Source organism: Sciurus vulgaris, assembly GCF_902686455.1.
Source record: "Sciurus vulgaris genome assembly, chromosome: 12".
Lineage (NCBI taxonomy): Eukaryota > Metazoa > Chordata > Mammalia > Rodentia > Sciuridae > Sciurus > Sciurus vulgaris.
The window spans coordinates 49613260-49638903 of NC_136473.1; the positions used below are offsets into that span (position 1 = coordinate 49613260).

Below are 25644 nucleotides of genomic sequence, written 5' to 3' on the forward strand. Positions count from 1 at the left end.
ATGAAAATTATAGATAGAACACATATATGAAGCCAGATTTTTAGAGGAAATTCTTAAGGGAAAAATATAGTTCAGCAGACTTGCATGCAATCAGATAAATGAAACATTGTTTTCTAATTACCAAGGTATTTGAACTGGTAAGGGGCCAAATTATATCTTGCATATATTCTACATGACAAAACTGGCTAGCCTGTCTAAAGGCTATGTTCAGAGAATATAAAAGAGAAGACTGTATATTGTTTTTAATTCAAGGAGTTTAAACGTTTCTGCATGTTTTCTCTGTGCTTTAAAAAGTAGAAAGGAATGGAGATTTATTATAGTTGGTTTTAATTAGAAAAGCATTTTATTTAAGAGCCTGTGAAATTTATTTAAACTTTTCATTGTGTTACTATGATTTAAAAAAATAAGTGAAATTTGAAAGCACAATCTATAAGAATAAAATTTTTATAAAAATATAGTTTTAGATCTCTTTTTCTGATTGTATACAGGATCACGTGGGTCACGCAGTCATATATGTACCTGAGGTAATAATGTCTGTTTCACTCTACTGTCCTTCCTACCCCCATACCCTTTCCCTTCCCTTCACTCCCCTCTACCTAATCTAAAATAACTCTATTCTTCCCTGGTGCCCTTTCCCCCCCACCCTTATTGTGAATTATAATCAGAAAAATGAGAAATGATACTACTTTTATGTATGATTTATCAAAATGCATAAATGTATTCTACTGTCATGTGTAACTAATTAGAACAAAAATATTGAAATATAAAAATTTGTGAATGGCACACAAATCACCTGAGGATGTTCATTAAACAATGGACTATGACTCAGTAGGTCTGGGGGAAACCAGGGTTCTACATTTATCACAAGCCCCCAGGTGATACTAATGTTGCTGGTTCAAAAACTGAACACTAAGGATCTGGCCAGCAGAGCCATAGACCTCTCAGTGATAATGAAAGTCTCTCTGTATGTCCCAAATAGTAGCCACTTACCATATATGACTATGGCACACTTGAAATGAGGCTATTTGAAGTTGATATTTTAATTTTATTTAATTGAAGTGTTCATAACCACATCTACTTACTGGCTACCTTATTGGATAGCACAGCTCCTGCTCAGGGGGTCAAGGTCATGATTCCAATCCTGTTAAGAGTCATGGTTAGAACTACAGACAAGACCACATACATGGGCTAAGAATGTAGCTCAGTGGTAGAGTGCTTGCCTTGCATGTGTGAGGCCCTGCTTCCATCCCCAGCACCAGAAAAAAAAATCTTAGATAAAAATGAGGATTGAGAAAAAAAGTATACAGCTCTATCCAGACCATCTACATGCCCAGAATATACAATCAACCTATGTGCTCTGCTATCTGTAAATGTCAGTTAAATAGTCTTCCTGTTTGTAGATAAACTTCCTGGTAAAGCTGTCTGACTGAGTTCCTTTTCTCACTTGGGTTTAGAGTCATTGTTTGTAGCTTGTGTATTGGTAAAAAATAAATGATGATGATAATAAAGTATTTAATTAACATTCAAAAAATAAAATAAAAAATATAGACCTCTTGTCATCTTTTTATCTTCAGGTTTTTGGGGATCCTGTTGAACACTTATGTTTAAATTGATTTTATTTTATTTTTTCTGGTCAGAGTCATTCTAAATGCTCCAGTATTAGGTAAGAAAGAAATTGATAGGAGAGAGCAATTAAATTTTTAATTCTTTTAAGTTTACCCTTTAAAGAAAATTAGGCTAAAGAAGTCTTCTTGGTTTTTGTTGGTGGATCCTTGTGCTATATTTGGTATTTATTATGTCCAGAATGGCATAAGAAATGTATGTATATGTAAGTAGCTAAAGGGAACCAGAGTGAGGGATCCAAGTGAGTTTTGAAGTCAGGCTTAACTGTGTAGAGGAAATCTTAACCTATCTCTCATTGTTTTGGATATTTTGCAATTTTCTACACTGAACATCAATTTCTTCTATTTGTGAATCAATACATAATAGTAGTTATTGTTTGTGGCAGTTGTGTTTTGAGTATGTTACGTATACCTACCTATTAGGATGTATAATTATTCTGTTTAACTTGACTTTATTGACTTTATTTAGAACAGGCCTATGATTCTCTTTTTAATAACTTGCCTGATTGATTGATTGTACTGGGGATTGAACCCAGGGGCTCGTATATGGTGGGTAAGCTGTTTACCTCTATGCTACATCTCCAGCCCTAATAGCTTGCTTTCTAAGAATCAAAACTAGTGTGGCTGATCTTGTAGGGTAGGTAGTTATCATGCTTTCTATTTGAGTGTACTTTTCTCAAAACCATGCAGGTCACGTGTATTTTAGAGTTTTCCAAATCACTTTAAGTAGTGTGCATTTTAAAATGTCTTTTATGTCTGACTTGGTTTATGATTTAACAGTGATTTATATTGGCATATTTAATGGCAGAAAATGGCAGAGGAAGTCATTGTTATCAAGAAACATCAGAGAGGGCTTGAGACGTAGCTCAGTGGTTGAATGCTTGCGTAGCATACATGAGGCCCTGGGTTTAACCCCCATCACAAGGAAGGAAGGAAGGAAGGGAAAGAAAGAGAAAGAAAGAGCAGAGATCCAGGTGAATAGGAGTTACTTGCACATACCTGGAATTCTTACTTCCAGTTAGTCTGAAATATCTTGAATATGAAACAAAGAAACTGGTATTAGGATCATGGACCAAATGAGAATAAAAGCAGAAACAAAGATGATGTCAGGAGAGGTTAAAACAATCTGTTCAGTTGAGGAAAAAAATTCAGATTAAGAGACATGACTCTCTAAACTGAAGTATAAAATATGTATCAAGACAACTGAGACAGAGGGAGATGAACAGGCTGAGAGAGCACAGAGAGGCTCTTATTTCTAACCTTACTAAATTCCATAGCTGCCAGTCTCCTAAAGGCTGACTTGGACACAAAGGCAGGATGGGCACAGCATGTAGCTCTTACCCATAATTTAGTTTGACACCTATGCTAAAAGGCACATTCACAACTAAGTTAAGAAGCAGGGAAACTGTGCCCTAATAGATGTTGTTTTATTTTCAATGTTGACCTGTAGATTCTTCAGCAGGAGTTGTCAAATGTCATTTCACTCATTACCAAACTGTGCCTGTTTTGTTTCTGAGATTGTGCCTAGGCTGCCCAAATAAAGAGGATTGTCTGGTGCCAACCGGATAGTCTGGAGATATCACTCCTGGGCATGGTCAGTGTCAGTACCTTGTGTGGCCTGCAGTGCCTTGGAATGCTGTCAGAGGATGCCTGTGAGGTCAGCCACCCTGCCCTGAGGCTTAACATTAATCTGAGCAGGAGAAGGTGGTCCTGTAAATAAGGCTGCAGTCCTCCTTGACTGTGGGGGTGGACTTAAAGAAACCCCCGATAACGTCTTGCTCTATATAACCCCATACAAGCATTCTTTACTTCTGAGGGAAGACTAGTTAAGACTGAAGATGTCTGCTATTTCATGAAATAGTATCAGGTAGTTTGGAGAAGACTATTTATCTGTTTCTGAATCTCAGTGGGTCAGAAATTGAGAGGTGAATCTTATCTTTTCAGAGTAATAAAATTGAATCCAAATGAGAGCTATAAGGTGACCAATAGTGTATCTAAAGAGTTCTTAGAGATATAGTGCTTTATAAATCTCTGAGGACAGGAATTAACCAATGTGTGGGTTGTTTCCTCTCTTGATTCTTCTTGTTTATCTCATCACTTTCTATTGTCTGTAGTGTTCCTTTTGTTAGAATAAACTCACATGCCTTTATAGCATTATGAAATGTAACTGCTACTTGTTGGATTACTAGATATATCAACACCTGACATTTATAAGATTTTTTTTATACTTTAAAAATATTTTGCATGTTATATTTATCTACAAATATGGGGCTATTGCATATGAATTATTGACTGTATTCTACAGATAGGGAAATTGAGGTTTACAGGCCTTGTCCAACGTTAAAGCTGCTATTTTAGAAAAAGACTTGGCTCAAAATAACAGGTCCTCTGCCTCCATATAGAACAATTCATTGGAAATCTTGAATCTGGGAATTGGAATCTCTGTATTTTCCTTCATTCTTAATTATCTCACTTGATTTGTTTTTACTGTTTCATATTTGCTCATATTCTCCTTTGCTCATTTTTCATTTGAGTGTTTTTGGCTGCTTTGTGCATCTGTCACTGCTTGAGTGCATTGCATACCACTTGATATATTGCCTTGTGCTGGAATATCTGTGTGAGAAACAGCCGTTTTTACATTCTATAGTTCTGCTCTGGAATTTACCTTTACCTAATCTCTATAGTTGACTGTTCTTATCTTACCCTACTCAGAGAAGGATTTGCCTTACTGGATCTGGCTGTTTATCCCCCTAATCTAATATCCAGTTTCTAGCAAGACCATAACTTGCTGCTTCAGAAGAAAGCAGTATGCTCCCTTGGCTAGGAATTAAGAAACAAAACTCTTGTTATGACTCTGAATTTGGATTGGAAGCAAATTAGTTTCCTTATTTAGTGCATGATTTTCCTAAATTTTAAGAAATTTAAAATATCTGCATTGAAGATTTAATAGGGAACCATTTGATAAATCATCTTAATTATCTAGTACTACAGGTAATATACATAAAACACATACTTTTTTACAAGTTCTGAATTAACAATAAATTTCATTATTTTTTAGTCAAATAATTATTTAAATGTGATTTAGGTTATTAAATAAATATAGTTTTTATATGTGTATATATGTGTGTGTGTGTGTATATATATATATATATATATATTTTTTTTTTTTTTTTTTTTTTTTTGCAGTACTGGGATTTGAATCCAGGGCCTCATGCTTGCAAGGCAAGCACTCTACCAACTGAGTTATATCCCCAGCCCCATTTATATTATTTTTTCCACTATGTAGTTACATGATCTTAGGCAAGTTATATAGGTTATTTTATAGCAGTTCTTGACTTCAGTTTAGTAGTAGAATCATAGCTTAACTATTATTTGGATATTTTCTTTTTAATGATTCTGAAATCTTTAACATTAGTCGTGGCATTTAAAGAAAATGAAATTTGAATTCCAGGGGTATATTTTAGAGAAAAAATAAAAAAATTTGGAGTGAAGAGCAGGAACATTTTTTTAATACCCTAGATACCTAGGGACCAGAGGTGTAGCTCAGAGGTAGAATACTTGCCTAGCATACATCAGGCCCTTGGTTTGATTCCCAGCACTGCAAAACTAACTAACTAAATAAACTCAACAAAGTAACCAAACAATTAAAAAGGAATAAGAAGATTCCTAGGTGGTTATGATGTGTAGCCAAGGGTGAGAACTATTTTCCAAGATTATAGGGGAGCTTCAGAGATGGGCATAGGCAATGTTCACTTGTTCAGACATTGATTGAACAGTTGCTACATATCATTCATTGTGCTGAGTCCTGAAGTATACAATATGATACAGTCTGTCTAGATGTGCTTGTATTTTGGAGAGAATTGCCCCAACAATGACTAAGTTGTGTATATTTTATAGTAGTATAATACACGATCTTATGAGAATAAAGAAGAGGCTCCTAACTCAGCCTCTGTAAGAGTTGGGTGAGAGGTTAGGATGTTCAGGAAGTTTCCTAGAGGGATGAGATTTGAACATTCCTGTGCAGTGAATAGTGCCCCTTTGACAATGAAATATAGAGCAGAAATATAAGGGGCTAGTAAAATGTCTGTTAAAGGGGAGGCGTGACAGGAGGAAGGCAGTGTAATACATTGTCCTAAAAGCAGGATTGGGAGGTTGAGGCAGAATTCCAATCTGCCTACATCTCTGGGAGGAAGTGGTAAAAACTTGCACTGGAGTGGTGGTAGTAAAAGAAAGGAAGGAAAGATAAGGAACTTAATCAGTGGAACTTGATGTGTGACTGGATATGAGAAATGAAGAGGAAGAATGAGTCAGAGTTTCCAATCCCTGAGACTGGAAATGGTATCACTGACTGAGTTGCCGAGATTGTGAAATAGATCTGGTCTGGCAGAGGATGATGAGTTTCTTCTTCCTGTTGGCCTTCTGAGCATTTACCTCAATGTCTAGCATGGTGCCTGGTGCTTAGTAGATAAATTAGTTAGCATGTTGGTTTGCCTGCCTGTTGTGAATTTCTCTCTTTCGTGAAGAAGTCTGGGCAGGTGAGTGTCCAGGGAGGTACAGTGTTTCTATTCTATCAGAGATTCATGTCCCAGGTTCTTTTTTTTTTTTTTTTTACTTCATTCTTAGGGTGAATTATGGCAGATCAAATGACTCATTTTCAATTTTTTGGGGGGGGGCGCTGAGTGAAGAAGGAAAACAGAAGTGGAGAGCAAGAATATTTTTCATAGAGTCTTCTGTTTGCATGTTTGGATCTTCAACTTCCTCTGAAGGCCCATGTGTTAAAGGATTGGTCTGCAGAGAGAGGCTGTGGAAACTTTTTAAGAGGTGGAATTCAGTGGAAGTCTTCAGGTCTTTGGGGGCATGCCCTCACAGGAGATAGTGGGACTAGAGACCCTCCTTGCCTTCTCTTTTTCTCTTCTTGGCCATGATGTAAGTGGTTTTGTTGTGCCACATGTTTATTCCATGATATGCCGCTTTGCCACAGGCCTGAAAGCAATGGGGCCAACAAAATCTTGAACTGAAATCTCCAAAACAGTGAGCTAAACTGAACCTTTTCTCTTTGTAAGTTGATTACCTTAAGGTGTTGTTATCGTGATTCAGGGGCCTCTGACACACTCCCAGTATTCCATTATTCACAACTTATTGACATGGCTATTCCTAGGTATAAAATAGGCTGTGGACAGTGTTATGTTTGCTGACAACTATAATACCCAGTATAGATCCCAGAGTTCTGTTGCTAAAAGATGAAGAGGATTCTGTGGCATAGGTCCTTAAACATGGTGCTCATCACAATAGTCCTTTTTTGTAGAATGAATGTGCTCAGAATTTAGTCATGTTGAGATGAAGGAGGTGGAGACATGGAATACAGCACAGAATAGTGAGGTAGAGATGAGGTATACAGAGATGACAGCATTTTAAAAGTCTCTGATGTACTCCTTAGACCACAGAGAAAAGCAACATGAAGAGCCAGAAACCACCTTGGTGGGAATGTCATGGGTCAGATGGCAGGAAGTACAGAAGAAAAAATCAGTCCAAGGAAATAACCGGAGAAGTAACCAGATAAAGAGACTACAAATTATTACTGAGGCAGGAAGAAAAATGGATGAAATGATATTGTGTTCAAAGAATAAAAAGTTAGGGAGGTCAAAAATAAAATGTGGAGGAAATTGGGAAGTATGAGGAGAGGGAAAACGCTGTTGAATTGGTGAAACATTTTTAGCTAAGATTCGTAGCATGCCAATACGGGACTGTATTCAGACCATCAGACGGCATATCCAGCCCGTGGAGGAATGTGCTTTGTTACAGAAGGAAAGTTTAGTAAAGGTTTTATTAAAGATATGGAAATATGTCATGGGTAGTGGTTGTGTCTGAGGAAAGATATTATTGATGGACTACTTTCTACTCTTTTTGTGCCAAAATTGACATTAAAAGGGATGGGTATGATTTCTATAAACAGTAAAAGAAATTATCTTAATTACTATAAATATCTTCATTCAGGTTAGTTTTGTAATTAGTAAGTAATGTGAACCACATTTGATTAATAGGAAAGGTCAAATCCAGTCTGAAGGACAAGGGATTTGAATATGTAGTGTTAATGGTCTCTGGAGCAGAGTACTGTGATGGAAAGGAGAATAATTGAGACCATAAGGTGAGGGTCTCAAATTCTGGCATCAGTATTTGTCCCTCTATTTCTGACTTTTTAGCACTTAGGCTAATAGGAAACTTAGAAAATTTAATTCTTTCTTTGACTCAAAAATGAGGCTGCTCAATGGCCAAGACACCTTTGACACACATACCATCTTTGTCATCAGTTGTTTGAATTGAACTTTGAACTAAAAAAAGGAAGGAAGGAAGGAAGGAAGGAAGGAAGGAAGGAAGGAAGGAAGGAAGGAAGGAAGGAAGGAAGGAAGGAAGGAAGGAAGGAAGGAAGGAAGGAAGGAAGGAAGGAAGGAAGGAAGGAAGGAAGGAAGGAAGGAAGGAAGGAAGGAAGGAAGGAAGGGAAAAGAAAAGAAAAGAAAAGAAAAGAAAAGAAAAGAAAAGAAAAGAAAAGAAAAGAAAAGAAAAGAAAAGAAAAGAAAAGAAAAGAAAGAAAGAAATCTAGGTCCAAGCTAAATGGTTTCAGGAGTTTATGTGAAATTGTTAGCTCTTCCTGATCTAGTAATACCTAGTTGAAATAGAATAAAGTCAATTATTAAACATTAAAATTTTCTAAGTCTGGGGTAGCTGGATGGTACAGTACTTGCCTAGCATTATGGTCAGTTGCCTAGTGTGCAAAAAAACAAAACAAAACAAAACAAAAACCAGAAGTAAAATTTTCTAGTGCCACATTTTTATAAAAAAATGAAGAAATTTTAATTTAATGTTAACATAGTATATAGGATGAAAAGATTTAAAATATTATTGTTTGAACATATAATTAATATAAAAATGACATATTTGGACTCTCCTTTACTTAATCAGATCTTTAAAGTCTGTGTATATCTCAAGCGACTACTTGGTCACATGTGGCCAGTTGTTCTGTGTTAGACAGTAGAGTTCTAGTGAATTGTAGTGTTTTATTCTTTTCTCTTTTTAATATTGACATTAGTCTGTTGCTTGCCAGTCTACCATTAAGGATTTCACTAAGGTTTTTTCTTAATTTTGATTGTGAGTTATATTAGGCACTAATCAAAATAGGCATGCGTAGTCTAATACTATTATGTGTATTACTTTTTAAAATATAGTTTACTGTTTCGAGCACTGTTAGAAGATACAGCAAATGAATGAGAAGTAGAGGCCTTTCTTTTCTTCTTATAGTACTTGGTTTTCAATGTCACCTGAAACTTCTTGCCTATATCTGAAATTACCAGACTCCGGATACAGCTTAGTTTTAGAGTACTTGTTTAGCTTCTCTGAGGCCATATAGGTTTGAACTCTAGCACCAAAATAAGTAAATAAATAAACTTAAAAAAAAAAATCACTGGCAGGCAGATGTGGAAAGTGCAAAATTGAAGGTGGTTTTTCTCACCTTTAAATTTCTTTCATGATCTAGTTGATTCTTGTTTTACTGTCCACATCAGTTGTGATGGTCTCCTGGTCTGTCACTTGAAAACTGGTTGTAGTGGAGAAAGGAGTTACCACTGTCTTCACACACTAGATTTTTAGATACTCCTTAAAAACAATCGAAACAAAAACTATATAACTTTGATTTATTTATTTTTATTATTATTTTCAGTTTTTGGATACCAAGGATTGAACTCAGGGGCACTCTACCACTGAGCCACAACCCCAGCCCTATTTATTATTTTATCTAGAGACAGGGTCTCACTGAGTTGCTTAGTGCCTTGCTTTTGCTGAAACTGGCTTTGAACTTGTGATACTCCTGCCTCAGCCTCCTGAGCCACTGGGACTACAGGCGTGTGGCACCTTGCCCAGCAATAACTTTTATTTTAAGATGGTACTCGACTTACTACTCATTCTTATGGTTATCATCAATTATTGAATCTTTGAAAAAAAATTAACACTTTTCTGAAGGAGTAAGAAATCATCGTTTAAGTATTCTTTAACCCTTCATTTTCCTGTATCAATTTTCAGAGGTAAAAAGGAATAGTTCACTAAAACAATTCAATTACTACTTCTTTTGTTTTTCTTAGAGATAAAAGGCTATTGAATTATTCCTGAATTATTCCATGACCTTCTTTGGTCTCCTCTAATTTTTTTTTTTTCCTGATTCATTTCAAAGCATAATCTGGGATTTATATACCATTAATATTGAATCTGAGGCTTTTCCTGAGATGATGTTCTCTGCAGATGCAAAGTCAAATGAATTAGTAGCCCAGCAAACTGAGAACCAACTTAAGATAAAAGTCACCAAACATTTTATTATTTTCATTAACTTCTTGTAGCCGTCACCTACTGTAACAAGCACACGCTTTGCTAGGTACATTGCTAAGAGTACCAGGTGTTTTGCCATGCTATCCACTAGAACTCTTTGGAGTTGATGATGATATTACCATTGCAGATTAGGGAACTGAGACTTTAGAGTACTGAACAGTCTAGCTTTTCTAGAACATGTTAGGAAGCAAGTAGGAGAACTTTGAACCTTTGTGTTCTGAGCACCAGGACAATGGCATTATCTGTTGGGAGTCTAGTTAGAAATGAAGAACTTCAGCCCCATTCTCAACTCAAGAATCAGAATCTGTGTTTTAAAGATTCCAGACGTTTTAGGTAAAATGAGAATGAAAGAAAGATACCTTTATTTTCCAGAACTGTAGTTCATGATTTCTACACAGTCCTGCCTTTTAGGGAATGCTAAGATAATTACTTCATTGAGAAAAATAACTGAATCTGATAAGACTTTACCAAGATTCAAAAAATTTTTTTTCTTATGATCTGAGTGTGGGCTTCATCTCTAATAGTTAATTCTACATTTTCTGCTTTCTGACTTACGTATTCCGATATCAACTTAGAAGAGTCTCCTTTCCCTTTTCATTGTACCTGTGGTCACTGAATTTTTAAAATGTTCTAATTTGATAGCTTCAGTTTCTTCTTATTCAGGGTACTGAAATAAAGGACAGGTAATGTCAGTAGTTCATTGATATAAACATCAAATGACTCTAGGAAACTGTAGTATCATCCTTTGATACCTCTGTCTTCTCATGAATGCATGTTTTCTGCAAGGCGGTAGATAATTTTTTTATTTTAATTTATTTTTATTGTAAACAAATGGGATATATGTTGTTTCTGTTTGTACATGGAATAACAGCCTACCATTTATGTAATCATACATTTACATAGGGTAATGGTGTTTGATTCATTCAGTTATTTTTTCCTTCCCCCCCACCCCTCCCACCCCTTTTCCCTCTATACACTCCCTACTTCCTCCATTCTTGCTCCCCTCCCACCCCCCCTTATGTGTTATCATTCACTTATCAGCGAGATCATTCATCCTTTGGTTTTTTGAGATTGGCTTATCTCACTTAGCATAATATTCTCCAGTTTCATCCATTTGCCTGCAAATGCCATAATTTTATTATTCTTCATAGCTGAGTAATATTCCATTGTATATAAATACAACAGTTTCTTTATCCATTCATCAACTAAAGGGCATCTAGGTTGGTTCCACAATCTGGCTATTGTGAATTGAGCAGCTGTGAACATTGATATGGCTGCATCACTGTAGTATGCTGATTTTAAGTCCTTTGGGTATAGGCCGAGGAGTGGGATAGCTGGGTCAAATGGTGGTTCCATTCCAAGGTTTCTGAGGAATCTCCACACTGCTTTCCAGAGTGGCTGCACTAATTTGCAACCCCACCAGCAATGTATGAGTGTACCTTCTTCCCCACATCCTCTCCAACACCTATTGATGCTTGTATTCTTCATAATAGTCATTCTAATGGAATGAATGGCAAGATGGAATCTTAGGGTAGTTTTGATTTGCATTCTCTTATTACTAAAGATGGTGAACATTTTTTCATATGTTTCTTGATTGCTTGTACATCTTCTTCTGTGAAGCATCTGTTCATATCCTTTGCCCATTTGTTGATTGGGTTATTTGTATTCTTGGTGTAGAGTTTTTTGAGTTCTTTATAGATTCTGGAAATTAGTGCTCTATCTGAAGTATGAGTGGTAAAGATATTCTCCCACTCTGTAGGCTCTCTCTTGGCATTGCTGATAGTTTCCTTTGCTGAGAGAAAACTTCTTAGTTTGAGTCTATCCCAGTTATTGATTCTTGCTTTTATTTCTTGTGCTATGGGAGTCATGTTAAGGAAGTCTGATCCTAAGCCAACAAGTTGAAGATTTGGACCTACTTTTTCTTCTATAAGATGCAGGGATTCTGGTCTGATTTCAAGGTCCTTAATGCATTGTGAGTTGATTTTTGTGCAGGGTGAGAGATAGGGGTTTAGTTTCATTCCATTGCATATGGATTTCCAATTTTCCCAGCACCATTTGTTGAACAGGCTATCTTTTCTCCATTGCATATTTTTGGCACCTTTGTCTAGTATTAGAAAATTGTATTTATTTGGGTTTGTGTCCGTGTCCTCTATTCTGAACCATTGATCTACCTGTCTGTTTTGGTGCCAATACCATGCCATTTTTGTTACTATTGCTTTGTAGTATAGTTGAAGTTCTGGTATTGCGATACCTCCTGTTTCATTCTTCCTGCTAAGGATTGCTTTAGCTATTCTGGGTTTCTTATTCTTCCAGGTGAATTTCATGATTGCTTGCTCTATTTCTGTAAGGTACATCATTGGGATTTTAATTGGAATTGCACTAAATCTGTATAGCACTTTTGGTCTTATGGCCATTTTGACAATATTAATTCTGCCTATCCAAGAACATGGGAGATCTTTCCATCTTCTAAGGTCTTCCTCAATTTCTTTCTTCAATGTTTTGAAGTTTTCATTGTAGAGATCTTTTACCTCTTTGGTTAGATTGATTCCCAAGTATTTTATTTTTTTTGAGGCTATTGCAAATGGAGTTGTTTTCCTCATTTCCCTTTCAGATGTTTCATCGATTGTGTATGAAAATGCTTTAGATTTATGCGTGTTGATTTTATAGCCTGCTATTTTGCTGAATTCATTGATGAGGTCTAGAAGTTTTCTGGAGGAGTTTTTTGGATCCTCTAAAAATAGAATCATGTCATCAGCAAATAGTGACAGCTTAAGTTCCTCTTTTTCTATTCCTATCCCTTTAATTTCTTTAGTCTGCCTAATTGCTCTGGCTAGAGTTTTGAGGACAATGTCGAATAGAAGTGGTGAAAGAGGACATCCCTGTCTTGTTTCCGTTTTTAAAGAGAATGGTTTCAGTTTTTCTCCATTAAGAATGATGTTTGCCATGGGCTTAGCATAAATAGCCTTTACAATGTTCAGGTATGTTCCTACTATCCCTGTTTTTTCTAGTGTTTTGAGCATGAAGGGTGCTGTATTTTGTCGAACACTTTTTCTGCATCAATTGAAATAACCATATGATTCTTATCCTTAAGTCTATTGACATGATGGATTATGTTTATTGATTTACGGATGTTAAACCATCCTTGCATTCCAGGAATGAACCCCACGTGATCATGGTATACAATTTTCTTAATATGATTTTGGATATGGTTTGCCAATATTATGTGAAGGATCTTTGCATCTATATTCATCAAGGATATTGGTCTAAAATTTTCTTTTCATTGATGTGTCTTTTCCTGGTTTGGGTATGAGGGTGATATTAGCTTCATAGAATGAGTTTGGTAGGGTACCATCCTTTTCTATTTCATGGAATACTTTGAGAAGTATTGGAATGAATTCTTCTTTGAAGGTCTTGTAGAACTGGGCTGAGAATTGGTTTGGTCCTGGGCTTTTCTTGGATGATAGGTTTTTAATGACTTCTTCTATTTCATTACTTGATATCGATCTGTTTATATTGTGTATGTCCTCCTGGTTCAGTTTGGGAGGAGCATATGTCTCTAGAAATTTGTCAATGTCTTCAGTAGTTTATATTCTGTTGGAATACAGATTTTCGAAGTAGCTTCTCATTATGTTCTGTATCTCAGTGGTGACTGTCGCGGTATTTCCTTTATCATCACGGATTTTAGTAATTTGAGGTTTTCTCTCTCCTTCCTTTGTTAGTGTGACTAAGGGTTTGTCTATTTTGTTTACTTTCTCAAAGAACCAACTTTTTGTTTTGTCAATTTTTTGAATTGTTTCTTTTGTTTCAATTTCATTGATTTCTGCTCTGATTTTAATAATTTCCTGTCTTCTACTACTTTTGCTCTTATTTTGTTCTTCTTTTTGTAGGAATTTGAGCTATAAATTTAGGTCATTTAGTTGTTGACTTTTTATTCTCTTCTGGAATGCGCTCCATGCAATGAATTTTCCTCTCAGTACTGCTTTCAGAGTGTCCCAGAGATTTTTTTTTTTTTATTGTAAACAAATGGGATACATGTTGTTTCTCTGTTTGTACATGGCGTAAAGGCATACCATTTGTGTAATCATAGATTTACATAGAGTAATGTTGTTTGATTCATTCTGTTATTTTTTCCCTTCCCCCCACCCCTCCCACCCCTCTTTACCCTCTATACAGTACTTTCTTCCTCCATACTTGCCCCCCTCCCTAACCCTAACTCTAACCCTAACATTAACCCTTCCCTCCCCCCGTTTGTGTGTCATCCTCCACTTATTAGCGATATCATTTGTCCTTTGGCTTTTTGAGATTGGCTTAACTCACTTAGCATGATATTCTCCAATTTCATCCATTTGCCTGCAAATGCCATAATTTTGTCATTCTTTATGGCTGAGTAATATTCCATTGTGTATATAAACCACAGTTTCTTTATCCACTCATCAATTGAAGGGCATCTAGGTTGGTTCCATAGTCTGGCTATTGTGAATTGAGCAGCTATGAACATAGATGTGGCTGTATCTCTGTAGTAGGCTGATTTTAAGTCTTTTGGGTATAGGCCAAGGAGTGGGATAGCTGGGTCAAATGGAGGGTCCATTCCAAGTTTTCTAAGGAATCTCCACACTGCTTTCCAGAGTGGCTGCACTAATTTGCAGCCCCACTAGCAATGTATGAGTGTACCTTTCTCCCCACATCCTCGCCAACACCTGTTGCTTGTATTTTTGATAATCGCCATTCTAATTGGGGTGAGATGGAATCTTAGTGTGCTTTTGATTTGCATTTCTCTTATTACTACAGATGTTGAACATTTTTTCATATGTTTATTGATTGCTTGTACATCTTCTGTGAAGTGTCTGTTCATTTCCTTAGCCCATTTGTCGATTGGATTATTTGTATTGTTGGTGTAGAGTTTTTTGAGTTCTTTATAGATTCTGGAGATTAGTGCTCTATCTGAAGTATGATTGGCAAAGATATTCTCCCACTCTGTAGGCTCTTTCTTCACATTACTGATAGTTTTCTTTGCTGAGAGAAAGCTTTTTAGTTTGAATCTATCCCAGTTATTGATTATTGCTTTTATTTCTTGTGCTATGGGAGTCCTATTGAGGAAGTCTGGTCCTAGCCCGACACGTTGAAGATCGGGACCTACTTTTTCTTCTATAATCTGCAGAGTCTCTGGTCTGATTCCAAGGTCCTTAATCCATTTTGAGTTGAGTTTTGTGCAGGGTGAGAGATATGGGTTTAGTTTCATTCTGTTCCATATGGATTTCCAATTCTCCCAGCACCATTTGTTGAAGAGGCTATCTTTTCTCCATTGCATATTTTTGGCGCCTTTGTCTAGTATTAGAAAGTTGTATTTATTTGGGTTTGTGTCCGTGTCCTCTATTCTGTACCATTGATCTACCTTTCTATTTTGGTACCAATACCATGCCGTCTTTGTTACTATTGCTTTGTAATAAAGTTGAAGTTCGGGTATTGCGATACCCCCTGCTTCATTTTTCCTGCGAAGGATTGCTTTAGCTATTCTGGGTTTCTTATTCTTCCAGATGAATTTCATGATTGCTTGCTCTATTTCTGTAAGGTACGTCATTGGGATTTTAATTGGGATTGCATTGAATCTGTATAGCACTTTTGGTAGTATGGCCATTTTGACAATATTAATTCGGCCTATCCAAGAACATGGGAGATCTTTCCATCTTCTAAGGTTTTCTTTAATATCTTTCTTTAGTGTTCTGTAGTTCTCATTGTAGAGGTCTTTCACCTCTTTTGTGAGATTGATTCCCAAGTATTTTATTTTTTTCGATGCTATGGTGAATGGGGTAGTTTTCATAATTTCTCTTTCTGAGGATTCATCACTTATGTATAAAAATGCATTGGATTTATGAGCATTGATCTTGTAACCTGCCACTTTACTGAATTCACTTATGAGTTCTAACAGTTTTCTGGTGGAATTTCCTGGTTCCTCTAAGTATATAATCATATCATCCGCAAATAGGGATAGTTTGAGTTCTTCTTTTCCTATTCGTATTCCTTTAATTTCCTTGGTCTGTCTAATTGCTCTGGCTAGAGTCTCAAGAACGATATTGAATAGGAGTGGTGAAAGAGGGCATCCCTGTCTTGTTCCAGTTTATAGGGGGAATGCTTTCAGTTTTTCACCTTTTAGAATGATATTAGCCATGGGCTTAGCATAGATGGCCTTTACAATGTTAAGGAATGTTCCCACTATCCCTATTTTTTCTAGTGTTTTGAGCATGAAGGGGTGTTGTATTTTATCAAATGCTTTTTCTGCATCTATTGAAATAATCATGTAATTCTTGACTTTAAGTCTATTGATATGGTGAATTACATTTATTGATTTCCGGATGTTGAACCAACCTTGCATCCCTGGGATAAAACCCACTTGATCGTGGTGCACTATCTTTTTAATATATTTTTGTATGCGATTTGCTAAAATTTTATTGAGAATTTTTGCGTCAATGTTCATTAATGATATCGGTCTGAAATTTTCTTTCCTCGATTTGTCTCTGTCTGGCTTGGGTATCAGGGTAATATTGGTTTCACAGAATGAGTTTGGGAGGGTACCCTCCTCTTCTATTTCATGGAATACTTTGAGAAGTATTGGAATGAGCTCTTCTTTAAAGATTTTGTAGAACTCGGCTGAGAACCCATCTGGTCCTGGACTTTTCTTTGTTGGTAGGCTTTTGATGACCTCTTCTACTTCATTACTTGAAATTGTTCTATTTAAATTGTGTATGTCCTCCTCGTTCAATTTAGGCAATTCATATGTCTCTAGAAACCTGTTGATGTCTTCGAAATTTTCTATTTGGTTAGAATATAGATTTTCAAAATAGCTTCTAATTATGTTTTGTATTTCAATCGTGTCTGTCGTGATATTTCCTTGTTCATTCCGAATTTTGGTGATTTGGGTTTTCTCTCTTCTTCTCTTTGTTAGAGTGGCTAAGGGTTTATCAATTTTGTTTATTTTTTCAAAGAAACAACTATTTATTTTGTCAATTTTTTGTATAGTTTCTTTTGTTTCAATTTCGTTGATTTCAGCTCTGAGTTTAACTATTTCCTGTCTTCTACTACTTTTGGTGTTGGTCTGTTCTTCTTTTTCTAGGGCTTTGAGCTGAAGTGTTAGGTTGTTTATTTGTTGATTTTTACTTCTTTTATTGAATGCGCTCCATGAAATAAATTTTCCTCTAAGTACTGCTTTCATAGTGTCCCAAAGATTTTGATATGATGTTTCTTTGTTCTCATTTACCTCTAAGAATTTTTTAATTTCCTTCCTAATATCTTCTGTTATCCATTCATCATGTAATAGCATATTGTTTAATCTCCAGGTGTTGGAGTAGCTTCTGTTTTTTACTCTTTCATTTATTTCTAACTTCAATCCATTATGATCTGATAGAATACAAGGTAGTGTCTCTATCTTCTTGTATTTCCTTACATTAGCTTTGTGGCATAATATATGGTCTATTTTAGAGAAGGATCCATGTGCTGCTGAGAAGAAAGTATATTCGCTCTTGGTTGGATGGTATATTCTATAAATGTCCGTTAAGTCTAAATTATTGATTGTGTTATTGAGATCTATGGTTTCTTTGTTCAATTTTTGTCTGGAAGATCTGTTCAGTGGTGAGAGAGGCGTGTTAAAATCACCTAGTATTATTGTGTTATGGTCTATTTGGTTTCTGAAATTGAGAAGGATTTGTTTGACATACATGGATGAGCCACTGTTTGGGGCATAGATGTTTATGATTGTTATGTCTTGCTGATTTATGGTTCCCTTAAGCAGTATGTAATGTCCTTCTTTATCCCTTCTGACTAGTTTTGACTTGAAGTCCACATTATCTGAAATGAGGATGGATACCCCAGCTTTTTTGCTGAGTCCATGTGCATGGTATGTTTTCCCCCATCCTTTCACCTTTAGTCTATGGGTATCTCTTTCTACGAGGTGAGTCTCTTGCAGGCAACATATTGTTGGATGTTTCTTTTTAATCCAGTCTGCCAGTCTCTGTCTTTTAATTGATGAGTTCAGGCCATTAATATTCAGGGTTATTATTGAGATATGATTAGTATTCCCGGTCATTTGGTTCATTTTATTTATTTATTTATTTATTTATTTTGAGACGACTTGGTTCTTCCTTTATTTGACAATTTCTTTAGGATAGTTCCTCCCATTGCTGATTTGTTTCTTTGTTTTTCATCTCTTCCTCATGGAATATTTTGCTGAGAATGTTCTGTAATGCTGGCTTTCTTTTTGTAAGTTCTTTTAGCTTTTGTTTATCATGGAAGGATTTTATTTCATCATCAAATTTGAAGTTAAGTTTTGCTTGCTATAAGATTCTTGGTTGGCATCCATTTTCTTTCAGGGCTTGAAAAATGTTGTTCCAGGCCTTTCTAGCTTTTAGGGTCTGAATTGAAAAATCTGCTGATATCCGTATTGGTTTCTCCCTGAATGTAATTTGATTCCTCTCTCTTGCGGCTTTTAAAATTCTGTCTTTATTTTGTATGTTGAGCATTTTCATTATAATGTGCCTTGGTGTGTGTCTGTTATAATTTTGTATATTTGGAGTCCTATAAGTCTCTTGTACTTGATCTTCCATTTCATTCTTCAGATTTGGGAAATTTTCTGATATTATTTCATTGAATAGATTGTTCATTCCTTTGGTCTGTTTCTCTAAGCCTTCCTCAATTCCAATAATTCTTAAATTTGGCCTCTTCATGATATCCCATAGTTCTTAGAGATTCTGTTCATGATTTCTTGCCATCTTCTCTGTTTGTTCAATTTTGTTTTCAAGGTTAAATATTTTATCTTCAATGTCTGATGTTCTGTCTTCCAGGTATTCTATTCTATTGGTTATGCTTTCTATGGAGTTCTTAATTTGGTTTATTGTTTCCTTCATTTCAAGGATTTCTGTTTGTTTTTTTTTCAATATCTCTAACTCTTTATTGAAATGATCTTTTGCTTCCTGTATTTGCTCTTTTAACTGTCGATTGGTGCGATCATTCAGTGCCTGCATTTGTTCTTGCATCTCGTCATTTGCTTCCCTGAGCATTTTAATTATGTACATTCTGAACTCCCTTTCTGTCATTTCTTCTGCCGTGCTGTCATTGGGTTTCATTGATGTAACATCTAGATTTGTTTGCAGCATTTTCTTTCCTTGTTTTCTCATATTGTTCAGGTATCAGTTGACCGCTGTGATATTGCAGATTTCCTCTATTGTCTTATAATATCCCTGAAGATTTCTATTATATCCCCTCTTAGTCTTCAGTAGCCTGAAGTCTTGGAGGAAGTTGATAATGCAGTGCTCCACAAGGAAGCTGACTCCCTAGGGGTGGTGGCCTTCCGGTGGGGTATATTCCCTGCTAGTGGGCAGAGGTACCTTCACTTGCTGATGAATGGTCATCCAAAAGGGAAGTAGGATGTGGGCTGATGCAAGACCAGTTTGGGCCTGTGTCTCTGATTTTACAGTCCTTTTGGGAGAACCTCACCCGACAGGGAGGAGTCACCCGGTGGGGAGGTCTCGCTGGTCGGTTTTCCTCCCAGAGGTTCCGTTCAATTCACCACTACCGCCTGGGCTGGGCAGCCTTCTTCTGCAATGTTCCCAGGGACCCGGACCTGCCTCCTGGGCCTGGAAGCCTCACCCTTCGCAAAGGAATCTCCTTAGGCTGCCTCTCCTCAGAGAAGCTGCCTGCAGTCCTGGAGCCTTCGCTCCGCCCCTCAGTTTGTCTGTGGGGCTCTTCCACCAAGAAGCCGTCTAGGACCCTGCTCTGCACTTTTCGCTTGGCTATGCGGCCCCTCCTCTGAGCAGCCACCTGGAGCCCCTTACAATCGCTCTGAGTCCCAGTGACCCGCCACACGCCTTTTCCTCCAGCAGCCACCTTTGTTCTGTGCGGTCGCTCTAAGTCCAAGTGACCCACCACGCACCTCTTTCTCCACCAGGCAGTCACCCAGAGATCTGGTGCGTCACGAGTCCCAAGAACTCACCTTGTACCATCTTGTCCCGACTGCCACCCGTAGCCCTGGTGCAGTCACTTCGAGCCCAAGCACCCCGCCGTGCTCCTCCTCCTTCTCCAGACAACCCCCCTGTGTTCAGGAGCCGATGCTCTGGGACCAAACCACTCATCACGCTGTTCCACCGGATAGCCGCCCAGAGCCCTGGCGCAGCTGCTCCAAGTCCAAGCGACGTGCCGAGCCCGTATTTCTCCTTCTCCACTGGGCAGCCCCCTGTGTTCAGGGATGGTTGCTTTCAGTCCAAACAGCTCACCGAGCACCCTCTCCTTTGGGCAGCCTCCCAGAGCCCGGGTGGGTTGCGCCGAGTCCAAGCGCTGTGGTGAACAGCCACCTCTCCAATGCTCCCAGTTGTCTGCGATCACTGCTCCGGCGGGGGGAGGGGCGCCTCGCCGGCAGTTCTACTTCGCAAAGATCCCTGCTTTCGGGGCTACCGCCCCGTCCGGGATGCCTGCCCAGTGGGAGGCACTCACCCGGCTGCTTTGAGTTGGTCCCAAGTCTCTCTATATCTCCTTTTCTTGAGTCCTGAGTCCTGGAGCAACACGAAACGCAGCCACCCTCTAGCCCGCCATCTTGAATGCTATCTGTCCCAGAGATTTTGATACGATGTATCGTTGTTCTCATTGACCTCTGAGAATTTTTTTATCTCTTCACTGATGTTTTCTGTTATCCATGTTTCATTCAATAGCATATTATTTAGTCTTCAGGTGTTGGAGTAATTTCTCTTTTTTATTTTGTCATTCATTTCTACCCTCAGTCCATTATGATCTGATAGAACACAAGGCAGTATCTCTATTTTTTGCATTTCCTAAGGGTTGCTTTGTGGCATAGTATATGCTCTATTTTCGAGTAGGTTCCATGTGCTGCTGAAAAGAAAGTGAATCCGCTTGTTGATGGATGAGATATTCTATATATGTCTATTAAGTCTAGGTTATTGATTGTGTTATTGAATTCTATGGTTTCTTTGGTTGGTTTTTGTTTGGAAGATCTATCTAATGATGACAGTGGTGTGTTAAAGACACCCAGAAGTATTGTGTTTTGGTCTATGTGATTCCTGAAATTGAGAAGGATTTGTTTGATGTACAGGGATGCACCATTGTTTGGGGCATAAATATTTACTATCGTTATGTCTTCCTGATTTATAGTTCCCTTAAGCAGTATGAAATGTCCTTCTTTATCCCTTCTGACAACTTTGGCTTGAAGTCCACTTTATCTGATATAAGGATGGAAACCCCCACTTTTTTACTGAGTCCATGTGCATGGTAGGTTTTTACCCACCCTTTCACCTTTAGTCTGTGGGTGTCTTTTTCTATGAGATGAGTCTCTTGCAGCATATTGTTGAGTCTTTCTTTTTAATCCATTCTGCCAGTCTATGTCTTTTGATTGATGAGTTTACGCCATTAACGTTCAGGGTTATTATTGAGATATGATTTGTATTCCCAGGCATTTGGGCTTATTTTTGGTTTTTAAGTTGGCTTGGTTTCTCCTTTGAGTGGTTTTTCTCTAAGGTAGTTCCTCCTTTTGCTGACCTACATTGTTGTTTTTCATTTCCTCCTCATGGAATATTTTGTTGAGAACATTCTGTAGTGCAGGCTATCTATTTGTAAATTCATTTAACTTTTGTTTATCATGGAAGGATTTTATTTCATCTTCAAATCTGAAGGTTAGTTTTTCTGGATATAGGATTCTTGGTTGGCAACCATGTTCTTTCAGAGCTTGAAATATGTTGTTCCAGGACCTTCTAGCTTTTAGAGTCTAGGTTAGGAAGTTGGCTGCTATCTGTATTGGTCTCCCCCTATATGTAATCTGAAGCTTTTCTCTCTCGGCCTTCAAAATCCTATCTTTATTTTGAATGTTAGGCATTTTCATTATAATTTGCCTTGGTGTGGATCTGTTGTGATTTTGTGCATTTGGTGTTTTGTAAGCCTCTTGTATTTGTTTTTCCATTTCATTCTTCAGGTTTGGGAAATTTTCTGATATTATTTCATTGAATAAGTTGTTCATTCCTTTGGTTTGTATCTCTGTGCCTTCCTCAATCCCAATAATTCTTATATTTGGTCTTTTCATGATGTCCCATATTTCTTGGAGATTTTATTCATGATTTCTTACCATCTTCTCTGTTGGGCAAGTTTATTTTCAAGATTAAACATTTTGTCTTCATTGTCTGCGGTTCTGTCTTCCAAGTGGTCTAGTCTTTTGGTGATGCTTTCCATTGAGTTTTTTATTTGGTTTATTTTTTCCTTCATTTCAAGGATTTCCTTTTTTTTTTTTTTTTTGAGAATCTCTATCTCTTTGTTGAAATGATCTTTTGCTTTCTGCAGTTGCTCTTTCAGCTTATTGGTATTATCATTCATTGCCTGCATTTGCTCTCTTATCTCATCCTTTGCTTCGTGAATCATCTTAATCATGTATAATCTGAAGTCCTTTACTGACATTTCTTCTAACATACTGTCATTGGATTCTATTAATATAGAATCTAGATTTGTTTGGATCATTTTCTTCCCTTGTTTTTCATGTTTTTCATGTATCTTCCCCTCTAGCAGTGCAGATCTGGGGTATTGCAGATTTTCCCCTATAGGCTTATAGTGGCCCTATAGGTTTCCAAAACCTTTTCTTTAAGGGGAGATCAATATTAGCAGTGCCCAATTCAGATACTATGCAATCCTAGACCAAATAGCCCCTATGAGGACAATAACAAAATTGTCATAATAAACAGAATGAGTTCAAATATTATCTTCAGTAAAACAAACATTTGCAATAACGTCTGCAGTTTCTAATGGAGGACAAAGAGGATGCAGAGGGATGTAGAATGTGGCTGTTAGTGGGATAAGAAAAGAATATACAGACGTTCTAGAAAATAGAAAGGGTGAGAGTGTAATCAAAAGAAATTGGATGTTAGCATGCCAAAAAGGGAGAAAGAGACTCTGAGGGAACAGGTAAACAAAAGGAAAAGAGAGTAAGAAAAGTAAAGAAATAAAAACTTTAATTTTTTCAATAAGGAGAAAAAAGACAATCTACAGTCTAACAGTCATATAGTAATGAAACCTCCCAATCTTCAGTAGCCTGATGCATGAGAGGTACCTGACAATGAGCTTCAGATCTCCAGCAGGCGTCTCAGGATGGGTTTTGCCCCACCTAAAGATTGGAGCTCTGGCTTCCAGGATTATCCCAGGTGGCCACTCTGGCTTCCAAATGTGTTGGCGAATGGGGAGCTGCAGCTCAGGGTGTAGACGTGGTCAGCTGGAGGTCCTGGAGGCGGGGTGCGGTTGGTCAGGCAGGGGTCCTGGAGGTTGGGTATGTTTGGTGTGGTTGTGGGATCCTGGAGGCCAGGTGCAGTCAGTCTGGGGTCCCTGTGATAGGGCGCAGTCAGTTGGTCTGGGGGTCCTGACAGCAGGGAGCAGTCAGTTGATGTGAGGGTCCCAGAGGCAGGGAGTGATCGGTATGGCTGAGGGATCCTGGAGACGGGGCTCTGTCAGTCTGGCCAGGGGTCCTACAGGGCCTGGCTGTTGTCTCAAAATGGCGGCAGCCACGTGTAATCAAACCTGCAGGTACTGTCACAGTGAACTTCCAGGCAACAGCAGGCAGCTGGTGCTCCACTTGCGGTCGGCAATCGGTTTGCTGACTGTTGTTGGAAGATTGGGAGGTGAACCTTGTGGGTTGGGTGATGGATAGGTGAAAGGCAGGCGATGGACATTCAAGAGGCAGGCAAATGAGGGATGATAGGTGCCTGACAGTGAGCAATCTGCACTCAAAAAAGGCATCAATATACTGGCAGACTGCAGGTGTTCACAGCAGACAAATGGGGTAAACAGCAGGGGATCCATTAGCAGCAATACCTGCCTCAGCAAGAAACAGATATCCTCTGCTTGAAACCGGAGTTATGCGTGACAAGGAACGCAGCCTCCCTCTAGTCCAGCATCTTGGATCTCCGATAATTTTTATACCTATCTTTCTTTTTAGTTTTGTTTTGCAATACTGGCGAGCAAACCAAGGACCTCAAGTATACTAGGCAAATGCTCTAACACATCTTAGCTACATCCCCAGTTTCCTACCTATAATCTTGGGCACTGGAATGTAAAATACAGTAGGTAATGAAGGGCATTTGAATTATAATAGAAAACACAAGTTTCACGTCTGAATTGTGAACCCTTCCATATGACCCTTTTAAACACTAACCCCTAAACATAAGCCACTCAAGTTTAAAAAATAAAGGTTAAAAGTCAAAAAGCAGCATGTAAGTACCAACATTTTCAGAGAGGGTCCTTGGACATAAGTTTGGAGAATGGGCAAGAAAGGATGAGACGGCCACAGTGTAGAGAAGGCGTAGTAGTCCGCCATCGAACTCTCTTCCAGCCAAGATGTCTACTGGTGTGCCGATTAAAGTCCTGCAGGAGGCCGAGGGCCACATTGTGACATGTGAGACGAACACGGGTGAGGTATATTGAGGGAAGCTCATTGAAGCGGAGGACAATATGAACTGCCAGATGTCCAACATCACAGTCACATACAGAGATGGCAGAGTAGCACAACTGGAACAAGTATACATCCGTGGCAGCAAGATCCGCTTTCTGATTTTGCCTGACATGCTGAAAAATGCACCAATGTTAAAGAGCATGAAAAATAAAAACCAAGATTCAGGGGCTGGCCGAGGAAAAGCTGCTATTCTGAAGGCCCAAGTGGCTGCAAGAGGAAGAGGACGTGGAACGGGACGTGGAAACATCTTCCAAAAACGAAGATAATTTTCTCTGTTGAACAGAACTTTCCCCTTTTTCCTTTTAGATTATCTGAATACATGGGGGTAGGTGCCTGTATGTATGTCCTTGGTTTTGTTTTGGGGTTTTTTTGTTTGGTTGGGTTTTTTTGGGGGGACTTGTTTATTGACATCTTTCTCTTTAAATCAGAGGAAATGTCAAACTAATAAATTTGGTGGTTTTGTTTTTTGAGAAAAAAAAAAGAAAGGATGAGACTACATTAGTTTTTGAACCACTTGGAAGGCTTTAAAATGAAGATTGATGCTTTCTACTCCTAGATTTTCTAATGAGCAGGTTTGTGATAGAGCCCCAAAACTTGGTTTTTAATAACTTCCCAGGTGGTGGTGATGCCTTTTGGTCTAAAGAACACAGTTTGAGAAACCCTAAGCTAGATTTTTGAGAGACTAGTCAGCTATCTTTTGCATTAATCAATGCAAAGTATGCTTTTGAAGGAGAGGTGCTATCACAGAAGAAGAGCTATCTCCAAGTCAGATGAGTTCCCTGAGAGAAGCGAGAACTTGACTCAGGACCAGCAGAATTCTTGGTATATGTGACTGAAGCACATAACAGTCAAAGGCAAGCCAGGGGTTAATTTAGGAAAGTAAATACGTATTCAAGGTGGAATGGGGGCAATTTCAGGAATGATGCCTTTGAGGGTAAGGCAAGGAGTATACTCATTCAAAGGAGAATGTGGGCTGTCTCCAGAGGGAGAGACAGCAAACTCTTGGTGTGGGGTGTTAATATTTATGAACAGTGGTTGCTAAGGCATGGACTAGTGGTAGAGCCAGAGCTGAGTTATGTAATCTTGCACCAGTTTTCCTTGTGTTCATGCATGACCCTCATGTTACTTTTGTAGACAAGGTCATGGGTGTGAGCCAAGGGTATGTCTCTCAGGAGA

At 38.1% G+C, this 25644-nt stretch overlaps 1 protein-coding gene and 1 pseudogene across 7 annotated transcripts in view; both read left to right on the forward strand.

Annotated features, from left to right (window-relative positions):
- The window catches only part of FMN2 (formin 2), a 361252-nt gene that overhangs the window by 150414 nt on the left and 185194 nt on the right, over positions 1–25644 (forward strand). The window lies entirely within an intron of this gene.
- On the forward strand, positions 24339–24940 carry LOC306641741 (small nuclear ribonucleoprotein Sm D3-like; annotated as a pseudogene). The gene has a single exon. The product of its transcript is annotated as a small nuclear ribonucleoprotein Sm D3-like (transcript).